General features: G+C 41.0%; 1 long non-coding RNA gene across 2 annotated transcripts; it reads left to right on the top strand.

Moving 5' to 3' along the window:
- Positions 1-17,457: 17,457 nt before the first annotated feature.
- On the top strand, positions 17,458-23,669 carry LOC113010379 (uncharacterized). 2 transcript variants are annotated; one of them, XR_003270320.1, is made up of 3 exons: positions 17,458-17,562; positions 17,781-17,994; positions 22,421-23,669. It is a non-coding gene; the product is annotated as an uncharacterized LOC113010379 (long non-coding RNA). The 2 variants fall into 2 exon arrangements; XR_003270319.1 differs by having other exon boundaries at positions 17,778-17,994.
- Positions 23,670-23,706: the final 37 nt, after the last annotated feature.

Below are 23,706 nucleotides of genomic sequence, written 5' to 3'. Positions count from 1 at the left end.
TATTGTAGGAACTGTATTGCAGAGGGTTGTTCGTAACACACACACACAGAAGATGGTTAGAATAAGTCTCTGGGTTAGAGCGTCCGTACAAGATGTCCTGAACCAGAACTTAGAATCAGTAGAACAATGGATAATAACATTGTGCTTTTCTGTGACAGAGGAGGAGGAGATACCAGACATTATACTTCCCTTAGGCAGCATCATTAGAAGACATAGCATACATTTACACTGCTATGCTGATGACACCCAGCTCTATCTGTCCATGAAGCCAGATAACACACACCAATTAGTTAAACTGCAGGAATGTCTTAAAGACATAAAGACCTGGATGGCCGCTAACTTTCTGCTTCTTAATTCAGATCAAACTGAGGTTATTGTACTCGGCCCTGAAAAGCTTAGAAATATGGTATCTAAGCAGATTCTTACTCTGGATGGCATTACCTTGGCCTCCAGTAACACTGTGAGGAACCTTGGAGTCATTTTTGACCAGGACATGTCCTTCAACGCACATATTAAACAAATATGTAAGACTGCTTTCTTCCATTTGTGCAACATCTCTAAAATTAGAAATATCCTGTCTCAGAGTGACGCTGAAAAACTAGTTCATGCATTTATTACTTCCAGGCTGGACGACTGTAATTCATTATTATCAGGATGTCCAAAAAACTCACTGAAAAGCCTTCAGCTGATCCAAAATGCTGCAGCAAGAGTCCTGACAGGGACTAGAAAGAGAGAGCAGATTTCTCCTGTTTTGGCTTCCTGTTAAGTCCAGAATTGAATTCAAAATCCTGCTGCTCACATACAAGGTCTTAAATAATCAGGCCCCATCTTATCTCAATGACCTTGTAGTACCATATCACCCTATTAGAGCACTTCGCTCTCGCTCTGCAGGCCTACTTGTTGTTCCTAGAGTATTTAAAAGTAGAATGGGAGGCAGAGCCTTCAGTTTTCAGGCCCCTCTTCTGTGGAACCAGCTTCCAGTTTGGATTCAGGAGACAGACACTATCTCTACTTTTAAGATTAGGCTTCAAACTTTCCTTTTTTGCTAAAGCATATAGTTAGGGCTGGACCAGGTGACCCTGAATCCTCCCTTAGTTATGCTGCAATAGACGTAGGCTGCCGGGGGATTCCCATGATGCATTGGGTTTTTCCTTTCCAGTCACCTTTCTCACTCACTATGTGTTAACAGACCTCTCTGCATTGAATCATATCTGTTATTAATCTCTGTCTCTCTTCCACAGCATGTCTTTATCCTGTCTTCCTTCTCTCACCCCAACCAATTGCAGCAGATGGCCCCGCCCCTCCCTGAGCCTGGTTCTGCTGGAGGTTTCTTCCTGTTAAAAGGGAGTTTTTCCTTCCCACTGTCGCCAAAGTGCTGCTCATAGGGGGTCATATGATTGTTGGGTTTTTCTCTGTATCTACTGTACAATAGAAAGCGCCTTGAGGCGACTGCTGTTGTGATTTGGCGCTGTATAAATAAAATTGAATTGAACTGAATTGAAATGAATACCAGACGAGGTCAGACATGGACGGGGAGGACCTGCAGGAAGACAGCAAGGCTGCCTCTTCCGTGTGGGAGCAAGATAGCCTAGTAATCTTTGTTTTTGTCTCACTACAAAGTTGTACAACCCGTTGAGGGTTATCCTTCTTATAAAGCAGGCTGCTGGTTCACACAGAGGTCCACGGCTCTCTGTAAACTTCTCATTTCAACTGCCAAAGCAAATTAAATCTTTTTCAAAGACAGAACTTTCTCCTGAAGTTCGGTCTGAAAAATTTGAACACAACAAAAACCATAAGGTAGTTAATGGACTGGAGGAGAGTTGGTGGAGATGCTGATCTTAAATGCTCCTCCTACTGATTGCCAGCAATGAAGAACAGGTGGACCAGGCAGGTGTGGACTCCGGGCTCCAGCCACAGTGGGCGGACACTGCAGGACCAGGCTGGAGCAGTGAACACTCACTGAGCACTGAGGAAGCATCTAGTCAGACAGCTGAATCACCTCAGTGGGCTTAGATTTTTCTGTTTTATCAGTTACAGTTTCCTTTGTGTTCTGATGTTTGAAGGATACTGAACTTGTTTTTTAGTGCAAACCTCAGATGTTAAACCAGCCAAAGCTCCCTGCAGTCAGTGAGGTGAAAATCTCTTATCTATCAGTTATTTTGCATCATGATAGGAAACCTCGAAGCTGCGACAATGGCTTACTAAATTAGAGATCTACAAATTAGCACAGAGAGCTACACTACAAATCAATCAATCAATCAATCAATCAATCAATCAATCAATCAATCAGGGCTTTATTCGCCACGTGCAGGTTGCCCTGCAGTGAAATGTGTGTGTGTGTCCAGAGTTCAGCTGAGACAGTGTCCTTCGCCCTGCCAGGCTAAGTAAACAGTCTTCCAGCCAACCCAGGTGGCCTTGCATGGAATGGGAAGAACAGTCATCACACAGTTGTTATCAGGGTGTTTTGTTCAGCTCCAGCCTTGAGACCACAGCTGGCGCCGAAGGGATAGCCGCATTATGATGGTGGTTTTTTCTTTAGTGCGAACAACTCATGAGAATTTCAAAGTTCTCTCAATCTCCCGTTGGAGAGCAGCGAGCTTCTCCATGATGTTATCAAACTTATGCTCTGTGATGTTGTCATTCTTGTGCTCAAAGAGCTGATTCTGAGAACTCACGACCGCCGAGAGCTTCTCCAAGATGTGATCCAACTTTCGCTCAGAGGTGTTATTCTGAGTGTTATTCTGAGTGTTATTCTGAGTGTTATTCTGAGTGTTATTCTGAGTGTTATTAGAAATCTCAGCTTTGAGCTGCCGTGAACACTCAGAATAACACTCAATGAGCCCATTTTGAGAGCTCACGCCTCGTCCCATCGTTTCAATCCCAGCGGGCAGCCTTGTGGGGGTTTGAACAGCCGGTTCCACTTTCTTAATTCTTCGATAAGTCAGGGCCAAGCCAGCTCCGATCAGCAAGAACCCTGTTACCATGGTTCCAAATAGGTAGATATCTTCAGCGTCTTCGATCGACAGTTAAATGAAGTTCAACACAGGTTTTCTTTGGATTCATTGGCTCCACAAAACTAAAACTACACTCAGACATAACAGATATCACAACAGAGGTCATCAGCTGTCAATGTGCAAGATCATGTTGTAGTTCATTTGACTCCTAAAATTATCCCTATGAGTGCTGCCTAATAAAATGAAATACAGATGATGATGATGATGATAGAATATAAATAAAAGTTGAAATCTGTAAAGAACATTTAAAAATATAATAAAATGTAACACTGTTGCAAATAAGACAATCTGCTGCAGAGAATCTGCATTCTGGTCATTTAGTGCACATAGCGGTAAAATAAGCTTTTTAATTCTAGTTAATTCTTTTGTAACTGAGGGAGCGTGTGCTCTCAGTGCTGCTGTTTCTAATGCGATGCCTGCACGTCTGACCTTCAATATTCAAGCTTACTGTCCCACAGCCTTAGAGGAGATGCGGGAATCACTTCAGTTTGTTTGGAGATCAAAGTGAAATGGATCGACTGAACAGGATTTCTTGTTGTGTTCTTGCAGCTGCAGTTCCAGCAGCAGAAAAGAGACTTAGCTGTCATTAACTGGTGGTAAAACCAAGTCAAGAGCAAAACCCAAACAGGGAGACGGGGAATGGTTGTGCTTAAAAGTCTTTTATTAACAAAGTTAATAGAAGTTTGTATGTTGCATTGGCAGGACTGACTGGGAGCCGCACAGAGGAGGTGCAGGGTAGAGGGCAGAGACCAGTTAGGAATAATCTTTTCCAGAAGATTGCACAGAGAAATAATAAAAGGCTTGAGCCACGGTGCTTACTTTCTGCCTTTCAGAGGAAAAGCTGGAGAGGAAGTCAGGGAGGTCCACTGATCTGTGTTACCACAAAGGAAGGAGCGGTTGGAGCAGGAAGGTGAGCTGCTGAGGTGACCGTCAAGGAGTAGTTAGAGAAGTGGACTTACTTACATTAAGTCCATGTCCAATATGTAATTATAACTACAATATGTTTCAGTGAACATGCAAATAAACAGATCTTGTGTCCAAATATACACGGACCTCACTGTGCTGTTTAAGACCCACACATACAAGACGGGAATATCTTTACTGTCATTGTACAAGTAGAGCAAAATTAGTACATTATATAAATAATATACACAAAATAAATACAAGGAAATGTGAACTGATAAGGCCAATCAATATAACAGACATAAAGTAAATGTGGACACCAGTCCCTGGGGTCATGATATAGTAATACATCAAAACTAAGCTTTAACTGCATTTAATACAAACTGATGTTATTGTCCTGTATTATTGTTTGGTCGTTTGTGCATTTTGCTGGTATACTTTGGGTGACACATCAAACCAACCTCAGTCACCTCCCTCAACTTCTCCACCTGCCATGTCAAACCTGCAATGCTAAAACTTACCTGGATTTCAACCAGCATCCTGTTCCTTTCAAAGTAAATCCCTACACACCTTCTGTTCTCACTCACCATTACAGCACTTTGGATTTAACACTGGTCTCCAGTCTCTAGTGGATTTCTTTCCCTCAGACCTGCAAGAACCCCCCCCCCCCCCCCCCCCCCCCTACCTCCCTGGATTCACCTCCACATTTTTTGTTTGGAGTAAAAATTGACGTTTCTGAACTTCATCTCTATTTAGTCAATCTTAGTGCTAAGTTCCTCTCGAGGTAAAGTTTATACATCAAACCACAAATCAGACAATGCAAACGTTTAAAAATCAATCCAGTAGATTCAAGCTGTTTGACATCATTTACAATTAAAAACAAAAAGTGGAAGTAAGAAACTGGTCTGAACAATCTAACAACAAACATATTAGCAAAGACTTAAACATGAAAAAACATGTAAGGTTTGTTTGAAGGATGAAACTTGCTGTTCCATGAGCTTCTTTTAAAGTCTTTTTTAATAAAGTTTTTATTTTGATGGTTAAAAAAGTCTCTAAAGAACCTAAAAACAAACAAAATATGTATGAACCTGCTGACTGAACAGAGGCCTTCCTGTGGACTTTATTCTTCTGCTCTGCATGAGCAGCGTTCAGACCTGGAAAAGCTGTGGATGGGTTTTTGTAAGGGTGTCAGGCTGACTTCAGTCACTGTGCCCCGTATACACGGTGAAAAACACTCGTACAAAAACTGTTGAACTGTTTCTCTATGGCAGACGTGCAGAAGCAGCTGAACACGGCTTGAGGTTTCTTCTCTGTGGCTTGTTTGAAGACAGCAGATGCTCTTATCTGATGGAGCTGAGCATCAGTCTAAAAAAGGGGCTTCAGAGGTTTTACTGCCATGCTGAGCAAAATTACTATTGTAATTATATTTAAGTGGTGTGTTCTGAACAGGCTGAGCATCATAGGAATAACAAAGAGCCTCCTGACCTTCTTCACTGAAGTACCAGCTGCTATCCACAGGATCACATCGCTGTCATCTTCTGAATTCTTTTTTTATGCTAAATCTCAGTTTCACCTCAGGAGACCGATAAATCTGTTTATACTGTGCACAATATTATTTGATCTGTAAGATTTAATGTAGAATATTGCACAATAAGGGCCTTATTTTTAATATTGTTCTTCCTTTTTGCATAGAGTTACATTTACTATCTCTGTTTTTTATCTTTTACTGGAGTGACCACACCAGTGTTTTGCAGTTAAGCAGCAGGTTTCATTAGCAGCCAGCAAGTCACGACTCAAACGAGGGAAAGTCTCGTTTAGCATCAGGAGATATCTACAACATAAAAGCTGAGGTTAGAAACTTCACACATAACTCATGTGATCTCAGGAACAGTGCTCAGATATAAAGAAAAGCTTGTTGGGAGTTTTTGTAAAGGTGTCACACTGACTTCAGTCACTGTGGTACGTCCACACGGTGAAAAACACTCGTACAAAAACTGTTGAACTGTTTCTCTATGGGAGAGTCGCACAAGCAGCTGAACGTGGGTTGAGGTTTCTTCTTATCAGCCTGTGTGGCTTGTTTGAAGAAAGGAGGATTTTTATCTGATGCAACTGAACATCAGTCAAAAAAAGTTATTTTAAAGTGAATTCAAACATTTGACATGTTTGCACTCAGATTAACACAAATGTTTTCTTTTTGTAGCTTTTTGACTATTTTCATTGTGTTAAACTGTCATGTTTTCTTTTATAAAAATAGAAATATTTCCATAAAATGCTAAAAAGTGTAGAAATTAATGCATATAACTTTATCATCAAAATGCAGCTAATTCATTGTGTGATGCTCAAAATCCTCCTAATGTTAAAGGGACTTTTTCCTTCCCACTGTTGCCAAAGTGTTTGCTCAATTGTTGAGTTTCTCTGTATTATTGTGTTTTAATGTGATTTGGTGCTATATAAATAAAATTTAACTGAACTGAATTAATGTTGTGTGGATATGTTTCTTGCTCTCTCATTTCATTTCACAATCAAGTAATAGCACTGCCACACAAAGAGCTCTGTCCATGGTTCTGAAAGCCTACATGCATCTCTGTGAACGCCTTTGTTTTTGTTGTTGTTTCGTGTATCTGTATAAAATGTACACAGACATTTGAGCCAGTGTGGATGCTAACTTTACTGACACGAGCTGCCAGATTTCATAACATAGGCTCTGCTCCAAATCTGGGAGATCCAAGATCCTGTTCTAGCAGAATTAGGTATTATTTATAGTCTTAGTTTCCAATTGTTCCTTGTCAGAGTGGCTGTTTGTCTCCCTTCTATGTGACTTTCTCATATTTGATCCTGTGTGTGTGTTTTGTTGGCTTCATTTGAAGAATCTCAATGTAGTTGTCTTTGGATTGTTTTCTTAGACTTTGCTGAAATAAAAGTTTTTGCACTTACCTGTTTCATGTGTTTCGGTTCTCTTCCTTCTGCGTTTCATGACAAATTTTGCTTTTAGTTATGCTCTGTGTTTAATTTTTTCTTTTTGTTTTCTGAGCTGATTTATTTTTCCTGTTGTTTCATTATTTTTTCAACAATATATTTGTAATATTTATAAACAGTATATGAATTATCCCTGAACCCTGAAACCATACCTCTGAACCTTTGAGGAAGGCTGTAAGAGCCTAGAAGATGCATTCTTGCTAGACTTTTGGGAAAAGAATCAGTTCATTGTCAATATTAGGAAATCACAGGTAGGAAGGCTTGGCTGTGCAACAACATGAATAAAGTTAAAATGTATACAAACAACACAATGTCCAATCAAATGACTCACAGATTCAAAGCAATATCCATGCCAAAAAAGTGGAGAACATTTTTCAAAGTGGTGATTTTACACTTCATATGAGGACTCACACGGAGAGACTTTACCCCTGCAACACCGGTGAGAAAATATTTAAAGGCATGTGCACATATACAGGTGTACAAAAACATAGTGAGTGAAGAAGAAACACTCAGTGCATCATGGGAATCCCCGGCAGCCTACATCTATTGCAGTATAACTAAGGGAGGATTCAGGGTCACCTGGTCCAGCCCTAACTATATGCTTTAGCAAAAAGGAAAGTTTGAAGCCTAATCTTAAAAGTAGAGATAGTGTCTGTCTCCTGAATCCAATCTGGAAGCTGGTTCCACAGAAGAGGGGAGGCACGTGAGTTAAGGAGATGTAGTTATTTTAGGTTACAGTTCATGTAATGCACTGTCCAAAGTAGTCTTATCAGTTAAAACGGAAAAGAAAGGTAACTGTGGTCTTCAAATTGATTCTATCCAGGCAGAGAAAACATGGGATGCATGTTTGACCATTAAAAACATGGCGGATCTCAAAAAATATCAGTGAGCAACATGATCTGGACTACAAACAAGTTAACAAACAGCCACACTCTCACTTCTGACACACAATGAAAGGAAGAACTCAGCTATATCTGGAAGAAACAACTACATCAGTCAGACAGCTGCAGAATAGGATCAAATGGAACAGAAAATATTTGCCCACGTGAATCACAATACACAGGACTTGGAATATGAAACAGTTTCAGACAACAATTAAAGTATCAAAGACGACTGCTGCTACAAATGAAGAGTACAATCAGAGGAATAAAACTGAGATTAGTAATTATCCACTTTAAATGTAGAAGCCTATAGGCTATATTTAATCATATCAAAGAATGTTTTAACCAGTTTTCACATCCATTCAGTGTCAATGACTTATCTGAAACTTGGATTAATGTGGAAAAAGGAACAGACTTTGAACTGGAGGGTTATGAATTCACATTTATAACTCTGCAAAACAAAGGTGGAGGAGGAATGGCCGTGTATGTGGACAAATCATTGAGATTTAATGTGGTGGATAAGATGACAACAGTGATTGATAATGTACAGGAATGTATAACATCCCTGTACATTATCTATTTATGAAATCTATCAAGAAAAAAGTAAAAATGTAATCACTGGCTGTACAGATTTGCAACTCGTGCCGTCAGGAAGGAATGCAGGAAAGCAGAACGAAAATGGAAGAAAGACAAGCTCCACATCTCTTACCAAGTGTTTAGAGATTGTTTTATTAACTATCAGCGCGCCATCAAGGTAGAAAGAGCAACTTATTTCTCCAAGGTTATTACTAAGAATTCTGGTAATCCTAAAGTTCTATTCAACACAATCAACTCTGTCCTGCATCCCACCACTTCAGCCATCTGAGACTGCCTCACACACTTCTGAGGATTTTCAAAAGTTTTTTACTGAAAAAATTGATAATATCAGAGCACATATCCCACTCCCATCCCAAGACCCTTCGAAAACACCTACATGTTCTTTCTTTTTCTCCGAATTTAAACCAGTCTCATTATCCCATCTTACTGATATAATAATGCACATGAAACCAACTTCTTGCCCCTTGGATGTGTTACCTACACCATTTCTCAGAGATGCGCTATTGTAAAGCATCTCAAATGGAGCTGTTCTTTATTCGTTTAAACAAGCTGTTGTCCAGCTGCTTCTAAAAAAAAAAACCTGGTTTGGACCCGTCAGTTCTTGGCAATTTTAGACCAATCTCTAAGCTACCATTTTTGTCTAAGGTTCTCGAGAAAGTTGTCCTCCACCAATTATCCTCATTCTTGGACACACGTAATATTCTGGATAAATATCAGTCTGGTTTCAGAGCCTTCCACAGCAGAGTCTCTACTGAAGGTGTTCAATGATGTGCTTTTAGCCGCTGACTCTGGAAAAAGTACCGTTTTAATTCTTCTAGACCTGAGTGCAGCATTTGGTAGTGTTGACCACACAATCCTATTAAACTGTCTAAAAACGTGTCGGCATACAAGGAAGTTATAATTTAAGGGATTTTGAAAAAGCCTTTTTATTTCTGTGAGTGGAGCGAAGCTGTGGAACAGTTTGAGTTTGGAGCCGAAGCAACGTATAAAACATAAAGCAGCTCAAAGAGTTAAACAGATGTGATGTTCATGAGTTATAATGAAAGGAAATTGATGAAATTCAGCGAATATTTCTGTTTAGGAAGTTTTATGGTGTGCTGTATATATTATATCAGAAATATGTTTGTTAATATTACTGCAGATTATATCAGTAAGGAAGCTGATGAAATACTAACTGATAACTTATGGTGAAGGGGTGGGATTAAATATGCGTGTCCTTCAAACTCTTTTTCGATATGTAACTGAATCAGAACAAGTGAAGCAATGTTGAAATGTATTGGGGGGGTTTGTATACCATTTTTTTCTCTTATTTTCTTTGCTAAAGCCTTCAGGATCAATAAAGTTTTATTGAATTGAATTGAATTGAATTGAATTGAATTGAATTGAATTGAATTGAATTAAATGAACTTTGTATATTTTTACATAATCAAAATAAATTAACAAACAAACAAACAAACTTTTGAAACTGATACTTTATGCAGATGACTGAAAACAAGACCTACGTGTCAGTGTCTTCATTCATCTCCCTTCACTAATTCCCTGGTTTTAGGGCACAACACATGAACTAGTTTTTCAGCGTCACTCTGGGACAGGATATTTCTAATTTTGGAGATGTTGCACAAACGGAGAAAGCAGTCTTACACATTTGTTTAATATGCACATTGATGGACATATCCTACTCAAGAACAACTCCAAGATTGCTCACAGTGTTACTGGAGGCCAGGGTAATTCATTCCAGAGTAATAATCTGGCTAGACAACATCTTTCCAAGAATTTCAGGGCCAGCTACAATAACCTCCACTAATATAAAATCTGTAAAATCTGTAAAAAAAAAAAAAAATGCACATCAAATGACACACATCAAAGATTCTTCGAAGCCCAAAAATGTGTGAAAACTGGTGATTTTATCATATGGATGAACAACTAAGAAACCATACCCCTGGAAAGATCTCAGAGAAAATCTGTAAAAGCAAACTCCATACCACACCAGTGACAAGAAATATACATGTATCAAAGCATCAAAACATCAGATCTCAACGATTTAAGATTAGTGTGAAGCAGCATTCTTGCAAAAAATTGGAAAAGTTTCATTGATTGATGATTTGATTATTCATTTTAACACTCACATGTGTGAAACTTTACTCTGGGAACACCTGTGAAAAAAGGTTTAAATGCATAAAAACAGTGAAGCATTCACATAAGATATCAAAGACACATTATTGCCAAAGCAATGAGCTAAACACCTACATGACACACAGGGGAGAGAAACCCTAGAGAGGCGGGTTACACCCTGGACAGGTCGCCAGTCTGTCACAGGGCTAACACACAGTTAGGTAATTTGGATTAATCAATTAACCTATCCCCACAAACTGCATGTCTTTGGATGGTGGGAGGAAGCCGGAGTACCCGGAGGGAACCCACGCAAACACGGGGAGAACACGCAAACTCCACACAGAAAGACCCTGGCCTGATGGTGGAATTGAACTCATGACCTTCTGTGCGGCAACAGTGCTAACCACCGTGCCATCGTGCTGCGGTGGAAATTATTTCAGAAGTAAACATATAAGCAATAAATAGTAATTATTTATTTCTTATATGTTTATACAACCTTCAACTTCATCAAAGTCACAGATACGTTTAATAGGTATCCTTGATGTTAGTGACTTAGTTAAGAAAAATTAAAGTCATCGACTGAGTGAATATTTTATTTTCCTTAGAGCTAAGCAGTGCCCAAAGCAGTGAACAAAGGCTTCTAATCAACCCTTATGTCCCATGACAAAAAAGCAAAACAAGGAGGACGTCTGAAGGGCAATGGTTCTCAGGTGGAAATGGATGGGGTGCCCACTCTAGGTCAGCGAAGAGTTGCTGCCAAGAGTGCAGACGTTTAAGTATCCCCAGGTCTTGCTCCTGAGTGGCAGAAATGAGCTTACTTAACTTGGACATCAGGTGAGTGACCTCCTGTGATTAATTTATGTTATGTTTTATGTCCCACAAATTTCTTTTGAATTTATTTTAACAACAGACTTTGTGTGAAAGTAAACTGTTAGTCTTCAGTTTTAGTCTTTTTTTCCACAGCTCTGAACAGTGGAGCTGAAAGTTGTAATTTCAAGTTTTCCCCTGGACATCGGCAGCTTTTTCACTTGTTTTCAGTCTCGTCCTCGGGCCTGACCATTTTCAGAGAATTGCTCTTTGTTTGTTAGACCTCTTAAAGATGCCACACGACTCAGTGAAACACTAGAAAGGTTCTTAATTCAAGGGATGAACTCAAGATTTGTGTTTACACATAACAGACGTTCCTCCCTGTCCAGGATGTTACATCCTCATCATTGAAAGAGTGTCCACTGGCCTGTAGGTGTGAATAGACTGACGTGTGTGTGTGAGTGTTGTGTGTTTTATAGATCAAAGAAAATGTAATGGATATACACTTACATAGAAATGTATTGTTCTGCTTATTAGTTCAAACCTCTCACTAATAACTATTAGTATGGTGACACCTGGTGGGATTAACTGGATATGACAACTAATCGCCGATGAGTCTCTTACTACTTATAAGAATTCTCCAAATAAGACCAAAAATCATTACATAATCTTTGCATCTTGAGTCTAAAATCAACCAGAACAAAAACACAAGGAAACGTGTTAGTTGCTCGTTATTGTTTCTTTACCCTAAATATGGTCCGACTCGAATAATGTTCATCATTTATGCACGAGTGAGGCCCCACAGTGACTCTGAAAAAAGATGAGTATGAAAACTGTGACGATTGTAGTTTTTATTTCTCATTGTTTCTATTACCTACATTCTTTAATTGTGAAGATGAGTTTTTGTGAAGAGTTTAAATAAGTGCATCACACGGCTCCTTATTCTGGTGATTTTGCTGAACCTCAGTGAATATCTAATATCACACATGAATATCTGGTCCTAAAACAGTCATAGTCAGTCATATTTTAACTTCCCTCACAGAAAGTGTTGACACTGAATCATAAACTGCAGATCTCCTTATAAATAGATGATTAATCCTTAATTCATCTTTCAGAGAGCAGGGAGATTTTTTATTAGAATTTTTAAAAACTGTGTTTTGGAGAAAAACATCTACTTTGACAAAATATTATGTCCTGTTTTACCTGAAACATGAAAACATTACAGCCATAATGATTTGAATATAGTTTACTGAAAGTGAAACTATATGTTCATGTATAGAAGTGTACCTTGTACTGTCCTCACTGCTATATTGTGAATAAAACATACTTGTGTACTTAATAATTAGATCTATAATAATCAATGACAATCTAACATTAGGTTAAAACACTTGGTTGGAAATCACTCTCCACACTAAACCTGTGATCTCACACAAAAAACCCAAAATGGCTGAAAGTGTTCAAACATTAGGAACAAGCAGAGACGTCTGCTTTCAAATGCAAACATGCATCATGTCAGATTGTTTCTCCTGGACTTCTGCACCAAACTGTCCCTGCTGGATCTCCTCCCTCTGGAAGCTCCTCACTCCTCTTGAACAAAGATGGATGAAAATGTGACCTCTGACCTCAGTTAAGCCTCCGGGAGCAAGTTAGTCAAACTTCAGATACACAGTGACCTCTAGTGGCAGTTGAGTGACGACACAGCAGCTGCGGTTTCTGAAAGCAGGTTTAACAGGTTTGGACTCACTTTAAATGAACGAAACAGTACAGACGTGCAGGAAAGCTTTTCTCCAACGTCTCTGCAACGGTTTTTAGAACAATAACTTCCACTGTCATAGCAAAGATCAAACTTTTGGTAGGTCTCTGGATGTCAGGTGCCGGAGATGAAAGTGAACTTTCATGTATTACACATTAGCTAACAAGCAAAAGGTCCACAGTCTGAGGAAAGGCATGAAACCTCAGACACGTGGAACGACTGTGGGATCACTTCTCAATCAGGGAGCAGGTGAGAGCAGCTTCTCCACACCAACTCATAAAACCCACCATAAAGTACCACAATGTGAGCTGGCACAATGAATGATTATTACTGAAAATGATCTTTAAAGTCATCCATCATTTACAGCTGGAATGTAAAGTTGCATTTAGGAGAAGAATTGTATTTTATCTGAGGCTCTTTCCTCCTCTGCTGAAACACAGATCAAGCAGCAACACATTAAACTGATGGTTTGTGATGGGAGCAGCTGAACATTTGTTTCCGAGATAAAACTGTTTTAATTTTGAGCCCACTGAGGTGGATGTTCCACACACGGGCTACAAATTACCAGTGGGCAGGTGTAAACCTTGTGTTATTTAACACAGCCGTATCTCGTGATGAAAAATCTACACTGTCTCCTAACAAACTGCAGTGTGTGGCTCCCTCTAGTGGATGTTGTGGAGTATTCTGTTGTCTTTGCTCCAAAGGTTTTTGTACAGAGTTTTGCTGTTTCCTGTCACTGTGGGCCTCACAGCACAGTAGTACACAGCAGAGTCAGACACTGCAGCTTCTGGATCTTCAGAGGAGCTGACTTTTCTGCTTTGTTGATTTTAGCATCAAATCTGTCTTTTGGAAACTCCTGATCATTATCTTCTGTTCCTGTAGTGTCACGTCTTAAAACATACTTTGGAAAGTTGTTTATTTCTTGTTTGTACCAGAACAAATATGGAAATGGATCAGATGTTTCATATCTACATCCAAGTGTAACTGTGTCTCCTTCAGCAGCAATGACATCTCCTTGTTCCTGGATCACTTTGTCTTCTCCTTTACACTCTGAGGAAGAACAGAACATGCAGAGGAAGAGATGGATCAATAAACATGATTAAAAAGTCACCATTAATCAGACTCACACATTTATTTAAGCAGAGGAAACATGTTGATGTTTGTATCTCACCAAAGAAAAGAGCAGCAAGAATAATCCACAGCCAATGTTCCATCTGTACAACAAGGTTTAAATCAACAGGAGAAACTAGCTGATGTTCAACATTCAGTCTGAGAATTGTTCTCTTCACAGCAGCACTTATTATTGACACAATGGTTGAACACAGTGCAGAAGGAGAGCCCCGCCTACTGGATGATGTCGCCCTCTGTCTCCTCTTTGAGTCTCACTTCTCTCACTTCCTCTTCCTCCTGGTTCACAGACTGTTAGCAGCATTTGAATCACTGTGAGGAGGGAGGACGGAGCACTTTGCACTGTGTGCAAGGACAACGAGCCAAATGTTCTCCATCACTGAGCTACTTAATGCTTCTCATGCTTAAAGTGAGACTTGAAAAGCTTTGATCACGGTTTAAATGATTTGGATTTATGAAGCTGTATTTTTCTTTAACACAGAGCAAAGAAAGAACAGAGGAGCTGCAGTGAAACAATAAGTGAAAAGAACAAAAGTAAACCATAAAAGTTAAAGCAGTCGACTGTAGCAGCACCAGGACTCAGAGTTACTAAACCAGCTGCCACATGTGGCTGATTCTATCCTGGGGATAAAGTGAGATTTGGCAGGTGGGTTAACCATCAAATATGGACTGATTCTTATACAGCGCTTTTCTCAAACAACACGCCTCATTCACACCCACTCATACAAGCACTTCTAAACTCAAGTGCAAACTAATAAACACTGACACTCCAATGGATGCATGGGAGGGCAATTTGGGGTTAGTATCTTGCCCAAGGATATCGAACTAGTAGCTGATCTGCTCTACCACGTGAGCCACAACCTCCCCTTATAAATAAGGGACAGACGCACAACACGCAACCAGCTGAGCTTAGTGTTTGTCACAGCTGGGGCTGCAGTCGTGTGGTGTAATGAGAAAAGGATCCACAATGCAGGCACTGGCTGGGGTGCGAGTGAGTGTTTATTTGTAATGAAAGTAAAGTACAAAAACAGGAAATAAGGAGCAGGGAGCAACTAAAGCCTAAACTGGGAACACTAATAAACAAAGCTGAAAACATGAAGCCATGCAGGGAAAGGAGAGCAGAGAGATGCGAGGACCAAACACACAGACGGAGCGACGACAAACAGAGGCAGACACACTATAAATACACACAAGGCAATGAGGGAGTGACACACAGGAGGGGAGCACAGCTGAACAAAGCAAAACAGGAAATGCACAGACTGTTTTACAAACATAATCTCAGAGACACGAACAGGACACCGGAGAGGACACAGGTAGGGACGACAGAAACACTAAAGACTCAAACCCTAAGAACTAATTCGAAACAGAAGAAACTAGAAAATAATAACAATAAACTCAAAACACTGAGACAGCAACCCAGGACCACAGTGTAAATATGCACTGTATGTGACGTTGCAGGTCACTAAACGGGACAGTTGGCAGCTCTACAGGTGGGGAACCCACATCAGGTGTAGCAGTGCAGCACGGACTAAAGAAAATATTAAAATAAATAGAATAACTGAGACTGTGAGCTTCAGCAGGTGTGTTTGCTTTATGTACAGATGAGCTGCTGCTCTTTGTGCAGACGGGCTTTGAAGCAGCCTGGCGTCATCTGCAGGGGTTTAATGAGGCGAACCACAGAGGGGTTCATGCGTCATGTCAGAGCGCTCTGTCCACACATTCATCAACATGTGTCCTGCTGCCTTCAGGTGTCTGCAGGGCTTCAGTGTGACAGAAATGAGGTGCAAACTGAGTCGCTGTCTGTGTGTGTGGGTGTTACTGTGGGTTTGTAAGGACTCTGCTGCTTCGCTCCTTCAGGGCTCTGCTTTGCAGTGTCGGTGCTGCTGCTCCTGACATTAAACCAGAGGCTGATGTTCATGCATTATACCAGAGGACGAGGTGAGAACATTGTTGCTGAGGCCACAAGAACTGATTATGTTAAAGACTTACTGTTGTTTTATCCTTCAAACATTTTTCAATTTCATTCAAACTACAAAGACTCTTATGTTTCCTCACAATCCAGAGCAGTTTAACAGTGTGTGGCTCCCTCTAGTGGATGTTGTGGAGTATTCTGTTGTCTTTGCTCCAAAGGTTTTTGTACAGAGTTTTGCTGTTTCCTGTCACTGTGGGCCTCACAGCACAGTAGTACACAGCAGAGTCAGACACTGCAGCAGAGGAGATCTGAAGGTTCAGACGGTTTTTTCCAGACAGTTTTGTGGAGAATCTTGCAGCTGATTTTAGAAACTCTGACTTTCTTGAAATATTCATCCCTGATATGTGGATCAGGAACTCTGGCGGTTTCCCTGGATATTGTCGATACCAGAAGAAATTATCATTGAGATCTGCATCTTGGGAATAAGTGTAGGACAGAGTGAGAGTGTTTCCTTCTACAGTGGACTCTTCATCCTTGACTGCAGTGAGTTGATCACAGCTGACACCTAAAGGAAGAGATAAATGTTGTTAAAGACGATGTTAAACTGTGAGCGCCTGTTCCAGTGATTTCTAGCAAACAGATCCTTTAAAGACATTTCTTCTTCCTGCTTTAACCGACCTGTTAGTGTGATCACAAACAAAGGAAACATGAGCCAGTAATGCAGTGACAGCATCTTCCACACACTCTGTTCTGTATGCTTCACATATTGAATGTATCTGACAGTGGGAGTCCTTTTCTGCTCTGTGACAGTGTTGCTCCTCCTTCAGCCTCTTCCTCCTCTCATATCTCTGCATGTTACAAACACCAAAACCAAACCACAATACATGTTACAGCTTTCAGCACAAACTCAGAAACCTCCAGTGTTTTTTTTCCTTTGTGATTCATACTTTTGGATTTCGTCTTGTACTTAGTAAATAAAGACTGACTGGCACAGCTGGATTCATGCTTTCTGGCTGCTGTGGCATGAACCTGCCACTGGGCGTTGGGCTATTGTCAAGCATTGAGTGTTTTCTGTGTTCTGTAGTTATTAAGATTAAATCGTTGCAATTTGTTTTCACTTTAAAATACTGTGTGAATGTGTGTCTTACTCACTGAAGTGAACATTGATGATTGATGATCATGTTTATGATTCAGGAGTAAATATTCAGTCCGACCTGGAAATGTTTCCAGCGGAACTTCATGTTAACGGTTCTACTTCGCCGGAACTTCACTGTGACACCGGGCGGAAGTAAACAAAGAAAAAGCAGAAGTACCGTTAGCTTTCCTCCTGCTAGCAGCTAGCTGTTGGAGTAACATGTCTGCTGTTCAGCGTCTCAGAGAGTTTATCAGCGAGGAAGAGGAGGAGATGATGGAGTCTGAGGAAGACTCTGGTGATGAGGAGCCTCACAGAGCAGGTCTGAGCTTACAGCACAGCTGAAGGTAAATTCACATAAATGTCTATAATAACAGAAACGTTCCGCAGTGATCGCACAGTTCATCGGTAAGCTAACAGCGCACATTTCTGTGGACGCTGCTCTACAATCAGACTGAGCAGCTGCTCAACACACACATTTATTTAAAGGCACGGAGGGTGTGTGAGCCTCTGAAGGTTCCACGTGGTACTTATTTCGAATAAAAATAAGTACTTCTGTCAGCAGCGTGTCTGTGCGGAGGAGGAGGAGGTTCTCCCTGAACAGCAGCTCTGGAACCAGGAGAGGAGCTCCAGTGTGGAGCAGGAGGAACCAGAAGCTCCACAGATTAAAGAGGAACAGGAGGAACTGTGCAGCAGTCAGGAGGGAGAGCAGCTGGGACTGAAGGAGGAGACGGATACCTTCATGGAGTTTGAGTGCAGCACCAACGATGAACACACAGGTATCGCCCAGCATGCAGCAGCAGTGTGTGATTCTCTGCTGGTTTGAATGAACTCCGCATGAACAGATCAGAACAGCATGATCAGAGCGAGCAGATAGCCCTGATAGGGTCGTCTAAAGTGCACAGCAGCCCCACCTGCGCTTCAGACCTGCTGTTTTCAAAAGGTGGCCAATCACAGTGAAGTTGGATTAAAGGATAAAGGAGCTAAAACATCATGTTTCAGGATGAGCTGAGGGGCTGCAGCAGGTCCAGTGTGACGGCCTCCTCGCTCACTGTGAAACATTCAGAATCCTGGACGAGCGCTTTTGCCAGTGTCATTAAAACAAAGCTCACTTTGTAACTATAAATACATATATATTATTTATTAAAGTGTAGACTAGAGCAGGGCGATATGGCCAAAAATATTTATCACGATATATATTTGAAAATTTGCGATAACGATATAACCGACGATATAATTGATGCGAGACAAAATACAACTCCACAACATTACTAGCACAAAAAGACAACCTTCCATTTATTTTCACTTAAACAAGAAGCTGGTTTTTATGTACATTAAAGCTTTATAAAAATGTAACAGTGCAAATGCAAATTCCTTGCTGAAAGTTAAACCAAAAGGCATTTCCAGTAGAAATGGGCTGACATATCCTGAGCATAACCATGTATAATATCCACTGAAGTTAAAAAGAGCTGCTTTGCAACATTAACCTGCAGTGTGCAGTACACATTTTTCGGACCATAAGGTGCACGGGATTATAAGGCACATTAAGCGAAACAAAGCAGTCAGATAAATCAAACTTTATTAAACTCATTCTTCTTGCTTCCTCCACTTCTGTACCATTGATTCATTAATGTTGAATTCTCTGGCAGCTGCTCTATTCCCATGTTGTTGCAGTATATTAATGACTAACCTCGTATTGTGGATGGATTATCTCAGTTGTTCTCCTGACTGAAGTTTGGTCCGTTTACAGCATCCTGCCATGCGATTGCATTTGTCTCTAACCATGAAGAACCTTAACGTTAACTTTTATAAGTGGAAAAGTGTTAGTGTTCGTCCTCCAGCTTCACTGTTTATGTTATGCTAACATAGCTGTGTCGCTAGCGATCACGTAGCACATCATTATATACCAGCTAGCCCAACTTCAGTAACCCTACAAACGTCACTGCTGTTTAGTTTCCTGTCTTCATTTATGTTGGAAGTGATAGCAGAGCTGTACGTTTGATTTTTTTCAGAAATCTCTCAGTCAGAACATGCTATATCATGCTTAGGTAACTAGCGAAACTAGCGAGCTAACTTCCGCTAGCTTCCTGCTAACTTCTAACTCCGTTAAATGTAATAAATTTTGTTTTCATGGATGCCTGGAAGTTAAACTTCATAGTTACACCTGGTAAAGCAGCAATGCTGATCGTTTTATTAAAGATGAAAGAATTTAGACAATTTTAAACTCTCAGTGATGCTGCAGTGTTCGTTTGACCTGAAGTATACGGAGCTTAGGACCCAGATTACTCCCAGATTTAAGAGCATCTTAGTCCGACAATAACGACGGCCGCTTGCATGTTCTGCAAAAAAATGTGCTTTGTCGTGTATCTGACGGACAAACACCAAACCAGTTCCACATCACGGAAGTTGCACCATTTTTACAAACCAATTCTGGTTCATCTGTTTCACTCAACAATCGGCCATGTGCGTATGAAAACAAAGGCACTGCGCATGCGCGTTTTACTCATATTCTATCGCAATATTTCATTTTCCTATCGTTGCCTAACATTATACCGGTATTACCGTGAACGGTATAATATGGCCCAGCCCTAGTGTAGAATATAAATGTTTTACATACTCATAGTTTTCTTTTATCGAGCTCAGTCCAGACCACACAGCCGTCATGTTGCCACCAACATCGATGACTTTCATGTGATTTCTTTGATTCTAAAGTGTTTGTAGCATTGAAGTGTGTGTCAGTGTGAGTTGTACACACGAGTCAGTGATGTGGTTTCTCTGACTTCGTTCTGATGTTTGATGTGACTCAGCGTCTTCAGTTCACTCTGTTTGTAGCAGACTGACAGCAGGTCTCAGGTCTCCAGGCTGGTTTCCAGTTAAAGTTAACATTCGACTTCTGTAACACAGTTGTGTCATGGACCCAGTCATGTGTTACATTTACTGCACGGAGAATCTCTCTCTTACACTGTGATAGTTCCATCTGAGGCATGAAGCACAGACGTGTAGCCCACATTAGCACCGTGAACTGTGACGACACACAGACAGAGCACCGACTGACTGACTGTCGTTTCACTGTTACGCCGATGAATCTCAAATCTACTTTCCTTTTTAAAAAAAATCTACAGACTCTTTAAAAATTGCTGGACTGCCTTGATGACATGAAATCATAGTTGGCATTACATATTTTGAATGTAAACGGTCAAAATACTGAGATCGTACTATTTAGACCTTCTGACCCTCGTTCTTCTCTTAAGGTTGACCTTGGCGCTCTGGAAAAGTCCAGAACTCTCTTTGATGGCAGTTTTTCATTTGACAAACAAATAAATTCTGTTGTAAGAGCCAGCTCCTTCCAGCTCAGGGCCTTTGGAAAAATTATGAACATCATGTCATCAGCTGACTTTGAGAAAGTGATCCACGCATGCATTTCATCCAGGCTTGACGGCTGCAACAGTCTTTATTCTGGTATCAGCTCTGCTGTCTCATCTGCAGCTAGTTCAGGATGCTGCAGCTCGACTCCTCACAGGCACTCGTAAACACGACTGTTACGTCAAATTGTTGAATGTTGTCATTGTGTTTCTTAAATTTGTCTAAGTTCAAACTATAAGATCAAAGACATTCCTTTGTCTCTGACCACCTCTCCAGCCACTCGGTGCTGGGGGAGGTTTTATTGCAGATACATTCTATCTGAAAGATCTTTTTCTTGTGTTGTAAGCGTCCTGCTTTTATGATCCTTTTGGTGATCAGAAGGACACACACATAGTGCCTTGTCCTAGATCCATTTGGGGGTTTTAGGGTGGGAGGTGTGGGATTATAATAGTATTTTATGCCATGTTAGACCCCTAATTAAAGATTGTGAATTATTATGTAGTTTTAGTTTGCATTATTCTCCTGAATTAGAAGAAGCTGATAACTATTGCATTTGTTAGACTGATTTACATTACATTAGACTGCTGATTTATTGTGAATGAATGATGTTGTTTTATGATGCATTATACTGCTGAGTTATAAGAAATACTGTTCGCAGAAAGTCATCGCCTTATTTGTCTGATTAGCAGAGAACAGAACATGCTGGAGCTTCCTGCTCCATCTCAGCAGGAGCAGATAAAGAGGGAGCCAAGGTCGTAGCTTAGGCGCCGTGAGAGAAGGAATGTGAATGTTTAGGCTTTTATGATTAGGTGGGGGCTACTAGAGACTATAAGAGTTTGAGCAATGCTCCACCATTTTGAGATCTGAGGCTGTCTGCATCAGTGTCCATCTCCCACGCGTGTGATCATTAAAATCATTGTTTGACTGAACCCGACCGGACCAGTGTTGTTATTGTGGTTTTTCCTCCTGTCTCCATCCCCAATATTTGAATCCATAACAGAGGATCTTGTGTAAACTATTGTGTATTGTAACTGTCATGTCAATAAATAGCTGCGAGGAGAGCTGCTCTTTGAAGGATTTGGGCTAGAGACAGGTGATGAGCATTATGCTCCACCGCCTGGTTCTGACCAAGGCTTCCCTCGTTAGCGAGTTAAAGAGCAGTTGAAGATGTTCTGTTTTGATTTGTTCTTCATGAGGAATAAGTCTCTAAACTAGCGGGGCCTGTGGAAACACAGACTCAACAACGACCATATTTCCCAGTCTTGGCTCGTTTACACTGGCTTCCTGTAGTTGTAGAATTGATTTTAAGATTTTATTGCTTGTTTTTAAATGGATTGGCCTCCTTGTCCCTCTCTGATCTTCTAACTGAAAATACTCCAAACAGAACTCTCAGGTCCGCTGATAAGTTGCTTCTGATTGTTCCTAGCAGCAGCCTGAACCTCAGAGGAGACGAGACTTTACGATTGCTGTGCCTAAACTTTGGAACAGTCTGCCTCTTCAGTTAGCGTCTCTCCAACACTCCACATTTTTAAACTCTGTCTGAAACACATCTTTACTCAGCAGCTTCTAACTGGGACTCTGTTTTGTTCTCTTTGTGTGTGTTCGCTTTAGTTTGTGCAGCACTTTGTTCAACCTGTGTTGTTTTTAAATGTGCTTATAAACTCATAATGCTGATAATGGTTTTAACTGTAAATATATAAGAGTGACCCTTTAACCCAACACCGAGAGCCTGCTGAATCACACACACTGGCTGAGTGTCAGAACTGGACTCTGCTCTGAGTTTTTGGATCTATTTTTTGCTTACATAAGTAACCTTTGTCTCCTCTCTCTTTGTTCCTCCAGACGTCCCACAGCAGCGTGTGCCCTCACTAACCAGGAGAGGAGCTCCAGTGTGGACCAGGAGGAATCAGAAGCTCCACAGATTAAAGAGGAAGAGGAGGAACTGTGCAGCAGTCAGCAGGGAGAGCAGCTGGGACTGAAGGAGGAGACGGATACCTTCATGGTGACTGCTGCTGAGGAAGGAGAGCACAGTGAACCAGGAGGAGACGAGGAGCAGCTCCTCTGTCACAGCTCTGCTGGAGCTGAGAGCCAGGATCTGGAAGGAGGCAGGAGTGCAGACTCGGGAAAATTAGAAACAGAAGTGACAGCAGGAGGTTCCCCCCCCATCAGAGAGTCGGTGTAACTCTGACACGGGTGAAAAGCCTGTAAACTGTGATGGTTGTGGGAAGGACAGAATCCACACAGGTGAATTTTGTCTCGCTCTCACCTGAGCGTCCACGTGAGAGCCCACACAGGCGAGAAGCCGGATTCATGTGAAACACGGAAAAAGGAGAAATCCATGTGAAAGGTGGACTGTTTCCATGGCAACTTTCTGTCTGTCCTAGCACAAGATGCTCGTACAGCAGAAACTCTCAAACTCAAGAACAGTTAAGTGATGGGAGCGCTATTCTGTGAAACGGAGTAAAGGCTTCATTTAAAGCAGTGAAACAGGAAAAGCTGCGTGTTCAGCAGTCACACGACTACAGTCTGATTTTATCTGTCTTTGCATCCTTTTTATTTCTTTTATGCTTCAAATTGTGTAATAAACCAAATCAGATGATATTTGTCTTTTAATGTGACTAAACCTAAACCTACAGCTGCCTTCTAACTGAGCTGTTTCAGGACGTCCCAGGTGCTGTTAAGAGTTTTAACGTCCTGGTTTTATTTTGGATGCTTGCTTTACTTTGCACAAATTATTTCACAAAAACTTGTAATTTGGTGGATGGAAGGTGGGGGAGAGGTCCTTATCTACACAGTGGTGGTAATTGTTCTGACCATTAGAGAAATCATCATGTAAATGAAACTGTGTAAAGCACCGGTATAAATAAACAAAAAGCATTCTGATATTGGAACAGCCAGCTCGTAGCACTCTCAAAGAGTAGATCCCTCCTGCCTGAGTGCTGGTGCAGCAGAGGGGAAGTAGGTCACCCTCCCTCTCTCACCTCCAGCTGTTTTCCTCCCAGACTGAAAGAAACCAGTTCAGCAGCTGTCTCCAGTGATGCAGCCCAGATGTTTGTAGTGTATGTGTATATTAAACTGTTTCCTGCGTGGGTCTGGTGTCACTGCTTTGTTCATAATGGCCTCTCTTA

The sequence above is a fragment of the Astatotilapia calliptera genome, chromosome 18 (genome assembly GCF_900246225.1).
Source record: "Astatotilapia calliptera chromosome 18, fAstCal1.2, whole genome shotgun sequence".
Classification (NCBI taxonomy): Eukaryota; Metazoa; Chordata; class Actinopteri; order Cichliformes; family Cichlidae; genus Astatotilapia; species Astatotilapia calliptera.
The sequence above is the reverse complement of the archived record's forward strand: the minus strand, read 5'-3'. Positions and strand labels throughout refer to the sequence as shown.